At 38.0% G+C, this 15,152-nt stretch overlaps 1 protein-coding gene across 4 annotated transcripts in view; it reads left to right on the plus strand.

Moving 5' to 3' along the window:
• The first annotated feature begins 3,800 nt into the window (after positions 1–3,800).
• tsnare1 (T-SNARE Domain Containing 1) overlaps positions 3,801–15,152 on the plus strand; it is a 100,271-nt gene continuing 88,919 nt past the window's right edge. For all 4 annotated transcript variants that reach the window (XR_008963386.1, XR_008963385.1, XR_008963387.1 and 1 more), the window contains exon 1: positions 3,801–3,901. The gene's annotated coding sequence lies outside the window, so the exon portion shown is untranslated. The remainder of the gene's footprint in view (positions 3,902–15,152) is intronic.

Here is a 15,152-nt window from a genome sequence, read left to right on the forward strand (position 1 = left end):
TAATGGCCCATAGAAACAGATGCTAACGCGCCATCTAGTTATTGATATCTATGTTTGGCATACCGTTTGTTTACTGTTTACTTATGGTATGACGTAGGTATTAAAGCCCAGCCTGTTATTAAAGTACAGCGTGAACACAGTCTGATGTACAGTATTTTAGGATGTTTTGTATTGACTAACATTATAACTGTACTGTATGTAAACAAAACGCATCAATTTACCTTCTTAAATGTATATGTACAGTGAGGGAAATAAGTATTTGATCCCCTGCTGATTTTGTAAGTTTGCCTACTTACAAACAAATGAAGGGTCTATAATTTATATGGTGGGTTTATTTTAACTGATAGACACAGAATATTAAAAAAAATCAGGGGAAAAAAATGTTATATAAAGGTTATAAATTGATTTGCATTTCAGTCAGTGAAATAAGTATTTGATCCCCTACCAACTAGCAAGAATTCTGGCTCCACAGATTGGTTATGTGCCTATATGGACCACAGATTAGTCCTGTCACTTTAAGAAAGTACTCCTAAATCAGCTTGTTATGTATATAAAAGATGCCTGCCAACAGAATCTGTATCTTCCAGTTCAACCTCTCCAACACCATGGTCCAGACCAAATAGGTTTTAAAGGATGTCAGCGACAAGATTGGAGACCTGCACAAACCTTGAATAGGCTACAGACAGAAGCTTGGTGAGAAGGAGACAACTGTTGGTGTGATTATTTGGAAATAGAAGATATACAAAATAACTATCAAATGCCCTTGTTCTGGAGCTCCCTGCAATATTTCCCCAATGGGGTAAAGATGATCATGAGAAATGTTAAAGATCAGCCCAGAACTACACGGAAGAAGCCTGTTAATGATTTCAAGACAGTTGGGAACACAGTTAGCAAGCAAAACATTGGTAACACATTGGTAACACGCTATGCCACAGTAGACTGAAATCCTGAAGCACCCGCAAGGTCCTCCTGCCCAAGAAGGCCCGCCTGGCTCGTCTTAAGTTTGACAATGAACATAAAAATGATTCAGAAAAGGCTTTGGCGAAAGTGCTGGCACTGCTGTGAGACCAAAATGGACTCCTGTGTTTGGAGGGAGAGAAATGCTGACTATGAGCCCAAGAACATCATGTCTACAGAGAAGCACAGTGTTGGAAACATTCTGCTTTAGGGCTTTTTCTCTGCTACAGGTATACAGGATGACTTCACCGCATTGAGGGGCTGAGGGACGGGCCCATGTACCGTAAAATCTTGGACGAGAACCTCCTCCCCTTAACTAGGTCACTGAAGATGGGTCATGGATGAGCCTTTAACATGACAAAGACGCAAAACATATTGCCAAGACAACCAAATAGTGGCTTAAGGAGAAGCACATTAAATGTCCTAGCCAGTCTCTAGACCCTAGTCCTATAGAACCTCTGTGAAGGAGGCTAAAACTCCAATTTGCTGAGCGACAGCCAAGAAACCTTAAAGATTGACAGAGGAGTGGACTAAATGTATCCGGTCACATGTGCAAACCTGGTGACCAACTATCAGAAATGTCTGACCTCTGTGCTTGCCAACAAGGGTTTCTCCACAAAGTACAAAGTTATGTTTTGCTTGGGGATCAAATACTTATTTCACCGACTGAAATGCAAATAAATTTATAACCTTTATATAACATTTTTTTCCCCTGATTTTTTTTAATATTCTGTGTCTATCAGTTAAAATAAACGCACCATAACAATTATAGACCCTTCATTTGTTTGTAAGTAGGCAAACTTACAAAATCAGCAGGGGATCAAATACTTATTTCCCTCACTGTACATGTGTTTACATTCATTATGTAATTGTCAGTTAGTTGACAGACAAATATGCAAATTTGTTTTATGTTGTGGCGGCATAAAATTTGAAGAAAAAAAAACTATGAAGAAAATCTCTCTTATGCTATTTTATAGGATAAATGTAAATAATATTTTAAAAATTTAACAGCTTGTTTTCTAAATTTTGCTGTGTCACACCATTGGACACATGTACGATTTAATTGTCAACTACCTATATTTAACAGGAAATTCGCTAGTGTTAAAAGGGGTCAAATTAACTCTCACAGTGTTTATATAATCCGCACTTTCAGAGTGTGGATTATATATACACTGTGAGTGTTAATTTGACCCCTTTTTTTAACACTGGCAATTTTACTGTGCATGAATAATCACTGCATATGTCAGAAATCTTTTTAAATGTTTTATATTTACGTTAAAAGGTTTAGGCTAAAGGTCTTTGCACATACAGTCCGAAATTTTCGTATGCGTTTTTTCATATTAGGCTCTCGTTTGTACGGTGTCTCTGAATTGTTAAAAAAGGCCACTCAAAATGCTTGACGGATGCGAAAAACGCAGAAAATCGAACCCGGTCCTCATTTTTTTATAACGGACGAAAATATCGGAGGCAGTGTGTAAATGTGAGGTCGTATTTATTTTTTAACGTGCGGAAATTTCGGACGCAAATTTCGGACTCAATGTGCAATGGGCTTAAACGTTAAAAACGTATTTTAATTGACCCCGCGTTCACCCATTTTTTAACGGTGGAGACTGTTCTGTCATTTTTACTGCTGAAATGATCTCAACTCTCAGAGAGATGTTAGGTCAAGGGATGGTACTCTTACTTCAGGAAGAGGTGAGAATGAATGGGGCATAAACCCCGTAGTGGTAACGCTAAGAAGGTCTGACAGACTGCTCCTCTGTCAGCAGCAGTAAGGAGGCATCTATTATTCAGTCTTTAGGCTGTTGCATGCTGGTCCAATTCATGTCCTATCACCACAGCTCTCCCACAGTCAGTGTAAGAAACACATCTCCTTCCTTAGCAATGACCTCCAAATCACCTGTTAGAATCATATGTCTGTCTCCTGAAGCCATTCCTAAAGGGGATACATGTTTTAAAACATGTCTCTTGATAGTGTGATACTAAATTCAGAGTGTCATATTTGGCCATGTCCTGGCTGTGCAGACCGAGATATGCAGTTTTTCTGCAGATCTGATTTGATTCTGGGGAACAAGCCATGTGAACTTCGGGGTTAGTTTAAATGTAATCTGTCCTAAACGATGAAAGTGATCTGTTATTGATGGAATAAGCCCCTGCCATCTTTGTGGGGTGGGCTGTCTGTCAGTTCTGTACTCCCCTTAACCTAGAGGTGTGTTTGCTAACCCCCCCCCCACACAGGTTAATGTAAAATTCATGGTCACTTTCTTTTCTCTTCATTGTATGACCCACAAAGGTCATTTTGTCACTTAATCCTTGTCTTTTATTTCTATGTTTTAGTAAGGTCCATTGTATCATGGAACGAAAAATGAACAACACATTTTTTTACTCAAATATGCTACACATTTTATTCAGTAATCATTATCAACATCATTTTACATAAAATGATGTGTACATAATATGCTGTTTTGTCTCAATATTCATTGTGTGAAATGTTGCTCATTATATTTAAGGAATAATTCTCTTTTAATCATTTCTTTATTTACTGTCAGCTGGTTGTTCAAAACCCAAATGACTCTCTTTCTTCAGTGCAACAAAAGCAAAGCAGACCTTAAAGAACTGACAGCCTCGGTCAGCATTCACTTTAATGTATGGAAAAAAGCTGCAATGAAAATAAATGGTGACTGAGGCCATCAGTCTTCAACATTCTGCCTTGTGAGTTCCACAAAGAAAAGAGTCAATTATGACTTTTCATATCTGTAAAACGACAGTAAGTGTGTTCTTAGACTCAAACTACATATCCCAAAATCCCACAGCTTCGTGTCACATGAGCGGCAGCAAGGAGCAGATGGTACAGTCTAGAGTCATGTGATGTTGTCAGCCGGGATTGAATCTGAGAGGCTGCCTCTGATGTGACTGCTAAGGCTAAGTGCTCTCTCTGGAAAAGGTAACGTATGAAAATCAGCTTTGTTTAATTGTGCCTGGTGTAAAGCATAGATTCTTTTGTCTGGTATTGTCTCAGGTTAGGGATGTGTGTGAGGATGGAGAGAATGTGAGGGGGAGGGTAGGCCAGAGAGGATGCTTTCTCGGGTACCAGCTTTCTTCTGCAGACACATTCATAGACAACAGTGTGTTTGTATTTGACAAAATGCGACAAATCAGTTTGGATTGTGATGCATGTAGACATGTTTCATATGTTATATGCGCAGAGCACTATATTTATGAATTTTGTGTTAATCCCTGTTGCCATTGCAAACTGAGTTGCATTATCTAATTTACTATGGATGTGAATGGGGTCTGTATCTTATAGAGAGCTATTGTGTATGTGTCATCCTCATTCGACCAATCAGATTTGAGTAAATGATTTCTATAGGCAGAGGTGCAATAATGATGGTATATTTTGTTTTGCAGTGGTAGTTGAGGCAGTGTCACTCACAATGTCTTGCACGTGATGCTAAACTATGTTTGCACGCAAACCCCACAGATTTAATCTGTTTAAAATCAAATTGAAGACTGTGTTCTTTATTGTTTCATTGTCGTGTGTGTGCTCATGTTTTACAATGAGACAAGTCTTCCCGTGTCCATACTATTTTTGCTTATTATGATATTCTCTCTGCTGAGATCTAATGAATGAATGAATGAATGCCCTCAGAGAAAACTCAAGTCGTCATATGCTTTAATGTCATTTTTTGTGAAGGAGTTTATTTAGCTTTGCTGCATTGTAACTTGAAAATGTAGTTGGCCACATAATACATTGACTTTAAGTCTGTATTGTCAACTGGTTGCTTTGGCAGTGGACTGAATGAGCACACTAAATAATAATCCCACATGGCTTGGCTGGTGCTTTATCTATGCCATTCTGCAATTCTTTACGTAAGCCACGCCTGGCACAGTTTGTGCCCTGATCCGTGGACGGGAAGTTAGCTTTCTGAGGAGAGAGAATATGGACAACAAAAGAGAAGAAAAGTCATATTTCATCAAATGTGTGCATTTTTACATTCATAGTTTTCCCCCAACAGTGTGTTACTTAAAACTTTTGGCACAATGTGTGAGTAATATAAAATTTTATTTTTTTAAGCTTTCAAAGGGCATCTCATTTGATTGTAGCCAAAGCAGGTGTTAGAAATGTGTTGTCAGGAGTGAGATTTATGTGTTATTTGGATCATTCCTGTGCCCCTGCCGGTAAGATTTATTGCAGATTGGTTTACCTCAGCAGATATCACGTTTGTTTAAATAGGATGAATTTCAATTGGTTTTGATTAAAGAAATAGATGATACACCATAGAGCCGCGTCGGATTGTGGGTAATGAGACACAAAACATCGCCTCATATTTCTAATTCAAATCATTAGCATTTTTCTCTCTTCATCTCATCTTATTAAACAAAACCAGCATGGCCTTGATGTCAGGGCAGGGCAGTTCACAAACCCTAACATGTCCTCCGGGTCCTTTTTCTGCTTCTCAGAATTACAACTTCAATTTTAAGAAACTGATGAGAAAGTAAAAGCTCATGTTCCCTACACAATTTTGAATAAAATGCAATTACAATATAACGGTCCACATCTCAGGACCACTATCCTAATTACACGTAGCCTTGATTAGGTTGAGAAAGCGAGTTGACACAATGGCATCATTATTGAGAAGGCAATTGTCACATCTCAAAAAATGGTGCATCCTTGGACATAATTTTCCAGCCAATCTAAAGATTATGTTGCGCTCGCAACTGGCATGAGATTGGGTTGTAAGTACTTGATTGCGTAAGTAAGTAACTCGAAATCTGTGTAATTGGACTGCATTATGAAGCAGGCAGTTAGGAAAAGCCAAGCTGGGATTTAATGTGTGTACTCCTGTAGACAAAAGGTTTCACCCAACCAGATAACAAGCCATGTGCTTTAGTGATGTGTGATAATGGGTGGACAAGGGTTTAGATCTAATTAAAGTAATACGTGTTCAAGAGTTCAAAGTGCTGAAAGATAAGGCCCGGGACACATGTAGAAGTGCAGTCTTTAATACTGATTGTGACGTCCACTGGTAAAGTTGCATTTCAGAGTAGGGCTGTTCAAGATCCAGAATAAAATGTTGTGTTTACATAATATATGTCTGCGCACTGTGCATATTCATTTTGTATTTTTAAACACATACATGTATATATTTAAGAAAAATATAATATATAAACATAAATAAATGTTTACTTAATTTCAATTATATATAAAATGCAAATATTGCCTAAATATACACTTGTATGTTTATGTGTATGTGTTTATAAATATGCACAGTGCACAGACATATATTATTATGTAAACACAAACTTTTATTCTGGATGTGATTAATCGTAGATCAGCCCTATTTCAGTGCTTCTCATTGTTGGGTAAACTACTTCCAAAAAATGAATTTATTAGGATTTTTATTATCAACTTCGTATTTAGGATATTCACTTATTAACCTCTCTAAAATACTGCTTTATTGCTTAATACTGAATTGTTAAAAGAATACACAGTATGTAACGCAAGTAGATATTAAGTAAATGTAATTTAATTGCTTATAAGTAACCCCAGAATAAGCCCATACTTGACCCTTTTGTAGGGGAAAAGTAATTTAATTTATTTTTAATTAGTTCCTTAGTAATCCATTACATCCAACATTGGTGCCGCAAACGCCTTAAAGGGACAGTTCACCCAAAAATAAAAGTTCTGTCATCATTTCCACACCCTCGAGTTGTTTCTGTATAAATTTCTTTTTTTTCTGATGAACACAGAGAAAGGTATTTGAAAGGATGATTGTAACCAAACAGTTCTTGGCCACTATTGACTACCATAGTAGGAAAAATGACAATGGTAGTCAAAAGTGCCCCAGAACTGTTTGCTTAGACATTCTTCAAAATATCTTCTTTAGTGTTATACATCGCAAAGAAATTTACAAAGCAAATTTTCCTACTATGGTAGTCAATGGTGGCCAAGAACTGTTTGGTTACAATCATTCTTGCAAATATCTTTCTCCGTGTTCATCAGAATAAAGGAACAACTTGAGGGGGAATAAATGAAGACAGAATTTTCATTTTTGAGTGAACTTTTCCTTTAAACCACAGTTTACATTTTTGGAGTCATTCACATTAGCCTACAACATAACATGAGCATTAGCATTAGATATCCAAACGTTTCGATCACATTTGGCTTGATTTTTGTCCCCTCATGCGATTAGAGGAACCCATTGATTTGATCATATTAGCTGAGTAATTGATTGTAACTGGTTATTAACCTCTAAGAACTTTGTGTCCAGTGCACCATTGCACGAGGACAGGCCTTAATCACTCACAAATGGCAGCCATTAATGAGATTAGTTCCTGGTTCTGCTTCATAACTTTATTTGTTCCAGGAGGCAGTGACAAGGGCATCCAGATGCTGAAGTTTACTTTTCTGTGAATTGATTCTCCCTCTGTAAAACCAGATTCTCTGTCATTGTGATAAATGGAGGCCCGCCGAATGTAAAGCACAATAAATATCACTTTTTAAATATAGTGCGATAACATGGTTTTGAGCACATTTCTGAAACTGCATGAGATATCATCTCACAAAGACATTTTCTGGCTCCGATTATAGATGAGATTACTGGAGATATGACACACAAAACCTGCTCTGCATGAGTTTCTGTTCTATAGATACCGCGCACTGTATTTCAGTGTTTATCCGCAGCGGTTATTACATTCATAGAATAACTACAGCAGAGGAACACTTTGTTATCCGATAACTCTTGAAGTGTACCGTAATATACAGTAAAGGGAGCCAAATAGGGGCAGTCGTGGCCTAATGGTTAGAGAGTCGGACTCGTGACCAGAAGGTTGCCGGTTCAATTCCCAGGGCCAGCAGGTAACGACTGAGGTGCCCTTGAGCAATGCACCTTACCCCCACTTGCTCCCCGGGCGCTGCAGTGATAGCTGCCCACTGCTCCGGGTGTACGTGTGGTCACTTGCTGTGCGTGTGTTCACTACTCTGGATGGGTTAAATGCAGAGGTCACATTTCGGGTATGGGTCACCATATCTGACTAATAGGTCACTTTCACTTTTCAAAGACGAAAATAGTTTCTGCTCGTTATCAGATGGCGCATTGGAATGACACAGAATTTGACAGGTTATGGAAAATAATGTGACTCATCGATGACAGATTTTACCATCTGCCACATTACGTCAGAAAGAATCACCAGCACATTCATTCTTAAAATGGATATCTATGTGATGTCATTACCTGTGCTAATGAGCACCTGTATTTTTAGCATGTGTTTGCAACTCAGAAAGTACTCTGAATTAGCTTATAAATTGTCATGCTGTGCTCTACAGACAGTTTTCATGCACTGTGTATGAAATTCCCAACCAACAAGATCTCGTGTGTGTGTCCTTCCCTATGTCATTTGGGTCATGAGTGTGTTGGATTGTGGGAAACCCATCACCAGGATGTACTATAGCTGTAGGGTGAAACATATGTGGTGTGGGGAGAGAACCAGAAGGCTGGAACTTGGAGGTCCAGTGTACCATCTGTTTTCCTCCCCTTCATGAGCCAGGGAGCCCTGGGAGCTCATAGTGAGAGCAGCTTTCCCCAAGTCCAACCCTAAAACAGCTTGAAATCCCAAAGGGGGGTCATAATCATGTCCAACACTGGCAGCCAAAACAGCCTTGGGTCCTGTTTAAATGTCTACATGTCATGTGCCATGTTGTCTCGTGAAATGAAGATACTGTAGCGCTGATATTATGCTAAAACCAAACAGTAATCATTTCACTTCAGTGTTTCCTCTAGGATTTTGTGAAACTGTGGTGCTTGATGGTGACGTCACACGCTAATTAACATATTCGTCCTCACATCGATTTAATACTGCGTTCAAGACACAAACGCGAAAGTAACGTCTGGATTTACTAACATTAAAAGTATGTAGTAACATAAATGTTACTATTGATTTAGTAGCATTAAAAGATTACAAGTATCTTTTAACATTAAAAGAGCACCGTTCTATGAATTATTTCCGGGTTGAAGTGGGAATTATCAAATTTTGATTATCAAATATCAAGTATCGATTTTACTCTCTGAACGTTACATACAGCTTATTGCCCAATAAAGCCGTTGTCAATTACGTTGTCAGTTCTGTTTTATAACCAAGACACAACGTATGATAAAATCACCACACACCTCAAAGAGTGTCTTTGTAACCATGTGCTTATTTACAGGCGAACTGTGTGCGTGCTTATATATCTTGGCAGTCAAAACGGTGCCAAGTTTTGGAAACGCTGTTTTTTACTCACAAGCCGGTGTCCTGAAATTTCATCCTACCCGTCAGATTGTCCTACTAGGCATGCGCACATCAATGTTATGTCATTTTTCAGCGCTGTAAAATCATACTACCTGTTTATTTTATACTGCTACGACAATCTGATAGGTATTTTCATTGTTAAATCATTCTACATATTGATTTATACTGGTAGGACAATTTGATCGGGTATTTGGCGCTGTAATTAACCCCACATGTTTATTTTAAACCGGTAGGACAATCTGACAGGTTATTTTGCATTGTAAAATAATCCTACCGGTTTATTTTGTGGATGTGGTTTATATATTCATTTTTGCGCTGTGATAGGAAAATCTGACAAGGTAGGACAATTCGGCAGAACACTGGCCGCCGTACGGTGAACTGAATATGCTGATTCCCCAGATACTCTTATTATAGGAAGACGGAAGGGTCTGTATGGCTAACAAAACACAAAACTAGCATCTGATTCTGGACTCCTTTCTGGCGTTCTGTTGAAGCCAGGGCATTAGCATTAGCAGGGACTGATTATGACTTCAAAGGGCCCCGGGGCCAGTTACCTCAAAGGGCCCCCCTCCCAAAAACTTTTTGTTCTTTCCCTTAGCTGCGCATTCACAGTTATAGAAAGTGAAAGTTAAGATGATCATGAATATTAAAACCGTTCTCGCTTTGCGTCAAATTCCTGTGCTACGCTAAAAATAATCTGTACAGAGTTTATAGAAGTCTAATATTAGATACACAGCGAAAAATCAAGAATGGACCAAATTAAGGCGTATGAAACGCACGTCTTTAATTAACTGTCAAATATACACGTATTTAATGCATCACATAAATAAAAAATGATTTCTCACCATAAAATGCCCCTTTGACACATGTCTGTAAACATCAAATCATCAAGCAAAGATTCAGAAAATGCAATTTAAATGTGCAGTAATTTAGTTAATAAGTTTAATTTAATGTAATAAGTTAAAGTAACATAAAAACATATGTTGCCATGATTTGTTGATCATTTCATTTTTACAGGGTATCCACAGAGCCTTGTATAGGCTATGGGACCCATATATTAAACATTTGTTTTCATTGTTGTTGGGTTCTCTGTACCAAACTGGATGGCGCAACCTTGAAGCTCAGGGCCCCCTCGGGCTCGTGGTATTCAAGGACCCCTGGGCACTGGCCCATTGGCCCGGTCAGTAATCCATCCCTGAGCATTAGCCGTTACGCTTTTTTGACTAAGGCTTAGCGTCTTTGCTTCTCCCTCACTCACAGACTCGTTTCCTGCACAGGGAAACGAGACCTCACGCTAGCAGGGCGGTACTGATGACATTTCCCCACTGAATGAACGGTTTATCCTAAAAAAAAGTCAATAGTATCCAGCAGGTCCGCAACCACTCATTGGCATCTTCTGAACAAAAGCCGCAAAAGGGGTGGGAAAAGTCACTAAATCTAGTGAAATACGTGCAAATTTAGCAACAATGGCTGGACAAATTATGAATGGGAAAGTCATGGCGGGGAGGATTTTTGGCATGGTGGTCCGCGATGGCAAAATTAATATAGCGGAAACACTGCACTTTTAAAAAGGACCATGATATTAAGATAATGGTAACATGGTGCTGGTGTAGTATTTTGGACGTATTCCATTGAAATATCTTGAAATGCCAACAGTACATTATTTTCTTGTAAGTGCCATTGTATGTACCTTAGTACCCCATGAGATACATTAATATACCAAAGTACCCATCCTTCTTTTAGAGGTTACCCTTGATTTACTGTAAGTAGACCTGAATTTTCTTATTTACTGCAACATATCATACACGTAAAAATGCTGAAACACTGCCGTTAGCTTTCCCACAAACCAAAACAAACTAGCATTCAAATTTTATTTAGTGCCAACAGGACAAGTCTAGTTTGTGTGAAAAAAGTGGTCTGTGATTTTGTCTACTGTGTTAGAATGTGCCTAATATTCTTGTATTTTTCATTCGATTTCTACATCATGTGTGTGATTTGTAGGCACCCAGACTTCACCCTCTCTCGTCTCTTTTTATAACACTGTCTTATTCTTGTACACTCTCGGTGTTGAGAAAGCTTTTCATCTGATCTCCCATTTTTGAAATTGAACCGAAATGAGTAAGACTGCGTTTAGCCCCTGAGCATCACATCACGTCTTTTTTGATCGACTTCACTGCGCGCCACTGCCCAAATACCCTTGACAACAATCATGATTATGACTAAACTTTTAGATCGTATGTAATGTCGTTTCGGTCCATGCAACTGCATGCTTTCTGTAGCCTCACTATTATATGCCTGGTTACCTGCCGGGGTACCATGTGCTGTCTGTATCTGTGTGGGTTAGTGCTTATGTTTACTATGGTTTTGCATGTCTCCGTATGGGTCAGTGCGGTGGACAGGTTAATGTTTTTAACGGTTGTGTTTCAGTTTGCTGTTAGACCGTTTATACAGTTATATAGTTAAATCCTCATTGCAAAGTAGCATCTTTCTTTAAAAGGGTAGTTTACCCCAAAATAAAAGTGATGTCATAATTTATTAATGTGGTTTAAAACCTGTATATGACTCTTTGTTCTGTGGAACACAAAAGAAGAAATTTTGAGAAATGTTTCGGTAGTTTTGTGTTCATGTTGTGAATGTAAAAGTGTTGTTTGGTTACCAGCATTCTTCAAAATGTATATATTTTGTAACTTTAGATTGACACAAGAAAATATTTTCAGTTTTGGAGTGTTGTGTTGTTATAAGCTGTTTTTTGAACTTCCTGCATAGAATATATTTTTTAGATGCTGTGTCAAGTTATAAATAATTCAACCTTTAAAAACATGTTTTCAGACCCCTGTGTTCTGTTCTATTTCTTTGTACTTCGTCTAGCTGTTTGTCGTATGTTAACGCCCTCCTCGCCTAAAATGTTTCCAATCAGTGTCAGGTAAAACCAGCTCCAACCTAATTATACAGATGATTACATTTATTTATACAGGCAAACTGACTAATCAGTTTGGATAAGAAAAAACCCCCCTGCAAAAACAAGCAAAATATCTAAATAATAAATAAGGTGAAGATTACATTTGTAGCGAACACGCATATAGATAAAAAGCATAGATTGTATGCCATTTAAAGGGACAGAAAATTCTGTCATTAACTCACCCTCAAGTGATCCCAAAACTGTATGATTTTTCTGTTCTGTTGAACACAGAAGATATTTTGAAGAATGTGGGAAACCAGTTCTGGGGCACCTACAGCAGTCAATGGTGCCCCAGAACAGTTTGATTACAAGCTTGATTACTTCCAAATATATTTCTTTGTGTTCAATTCATACAGGTTTGGACCAACTCGAGGGGGGGTAAATGATGACAGAATATTCATTTTTATGCCTTTAAGTTACTTAGTATAAAGGCCTCTGTTATTGCTTAAAAGTAAGTGTAAATACTTGTGTTAGTGTGCTAGAAATTGTGTCTATTCCCTATGGTTTTGATGCTTTATTAGAAGCAACAGCATCCACCCTGAAGTCATGTATAAATGTAGCTACACAAAGCACACAGAAGCGAACAATGGCTGCATGTGACTATTTCAGACTTTGATCGTATGCAAATGGTTTGTTGCTTGCGGGCTGCGCTTGGCTAAGGGCAAATTGCTCTCGCATTTAAAAACTTTCCATCCATGAAGGCTTTGTCTGTCTTCCATTCACAGCCAAACTGGAGACGTGCCTTTGGATCCCAGGTGACTCATTTTAAATAAATGATGAGGCAGAACATGTTGATAAAGCCAAATGACACATAAACAGCAGAGCCAGGCTTCCTTTATGACACATTTAAATGCACAGAAGGGATGATTGAAAAGAAAACAAGAGAAAAGAGCTTTCTGTGTCATCCAAACAAAGAATGAAAGTGTAGGATGTGTGACCAGTAGGCTTTAATGCACTCTCAGAAATTAAATCATTAAAGTCCCTCTGCTTCGCCACCTTTCTAATAGAAGGTTACTGCAGTCTGCTTTTGCCATGCGGACAGGCTGTGTTTTTAAGCGTTATTGATACCTGACCCAGCAGTCTTCTCATCTTATACATTTGACAATATCATCAAAAACAAAGCAGTTTTTTTAATAGAGCATCTGGTCTTATGGAACCAGCTGTGAAAATGAGACCCAACTAAAGGACTTTTTGTGTCTGCTCCACTACACAAAAACACTGAGGCTGAAATGTGTTGACAAGGTTTATAGGTGCCAACCGCAGATTTTTCTTTTCTGTCTGTTTGTCTCTCGTTTAAAAAGGCATCTTGTACATTTATATTCTGTTGTGAAATGCATTGGTGAAGTTGCAGTTTTTTGTAGTTTCAAGCATGTATTCACTTCAGCATAATTGACCTGATGAAACTTAAAGGGACAGTTCATCTAAAAATAAAAATACTGTCTGCATTTACTCACCGTCAAGTTCCAAATCTGTATAAATGTCTTTGTTCTGATGAACACAAAGAAAGATTTTTGGATGAATCCTTGTAACCGAACAGATCTTGGCCACCATTGACTATCATAGTAGGAAAAATAGCTTTATACATGTCTTTGTTATGTTGAATACAAAAGAAGATATTTTGAATAATGTAGAAAAGCACTTTTGACTACCATTGTCATTTTTCCTACTATGGTAGTCAAAGGTGGCCAAGAGCTGTTTGGTTACCAGCATTCTTCCAAATATCTTTCTCTGTGTTCAGCAGAACAAAGACATTTATACAGATTTTCGGGGGTGACTAAATGATGACAGAATTTTCATTCTTAGGTGAGTATGTAATTGAAATGTCTGTATCTTATAACTGCTTAACTGTAATTTACTGAGAGGAGAAACTAAACATTTTCATATCTATGTACACATTTTTTATCATCTTCATGTTTAGCAAACCAATTGAATTGCAAAAAGTGACCTGCAGCAGATACTCACACTACAGTCAGGACACACACGGTACCTGTTCAAAAACAACTAGTTTCCTAATGGCCATCTATGCAGTACCTCTTAAATATAACGTTAAATAGAAATACTTTACATTACTGAAAATCATTTGACCTCAGGTTGTTCCAAGTCTGTCTGACTTTCTCTCTTCTGCAGAACACAAAAGGATCTTATGAATATCCGGTTGGGTGAAATCAATACATTGGCTGTACATCATGACTCACTTTAACACCTATTAAAGCAGCCAAGAGTGTCAGCAAAAAGGTATTTGCAGCTCGCTGATCATTGTCCAAGTGCTATCCGATTGATTTTAGTGGAAAACAATCCAATATTTAGGCAATTTTACAGGGAAATCATGCAGGCCGTCATTACTTTTCCTGGGTGTGTTCATGCAGTGCCTGATGCCACAATTCTACTGTATAATTGACTACATGTTTGGATGTTTTTCACTAAAACCTATCAGTGCACAGGACACTTATGCTGACATTCCTGGGTGATATATTAACCGTGAAAGTAAGTCATAATGTACTATCATTGTGTTTTATTCACCCAATACATTTGTTTAATTCCTCCTTAAAAGTTCTGCATACTGCACGTCATACTTGAAAACAACATAAGGATTTAAGTAATGAAAATTCACCAAAATAGCAATAATTCTTTCTGCAATTTCAATTTGGCTCTCCCCTGCTTTTTTCACATATAGACTTCGAAACTAAAGTTATACTAGCTAGCAATGGCACTATTTTTGAAGCTGAAGGCACGAGATGAACTTTGCGTGATCTGTAATTATGACTTCTAATACCTGCTGCACATTGTGTTGTGTGTTAAATATTCCTATTCGACTGCTTATGTTCTCACAAGTGCTTTTGACCTTGCCTTGTGTGCTAAACAATAGTGCTATGAAGATAATCACCTCCGGCACAAAAAGCAGACACAGGCTAATCATTTTCTCATTGTATCATTTTCAAAGCCACGT

This window comes from Triplophysa rosa, linkage group LG8 (assembly GCF_024868665.1).
Source record: "Triplophysa rosa linkage group LG8, Trosa_1v2, whole genome shotgun sequence".
NCBI lineage: Eukaryota > Metazoa > Chordata > Actinopteri > Cypriniformes > Nemacheilidae > Triplophysa > Triplophysa rosa.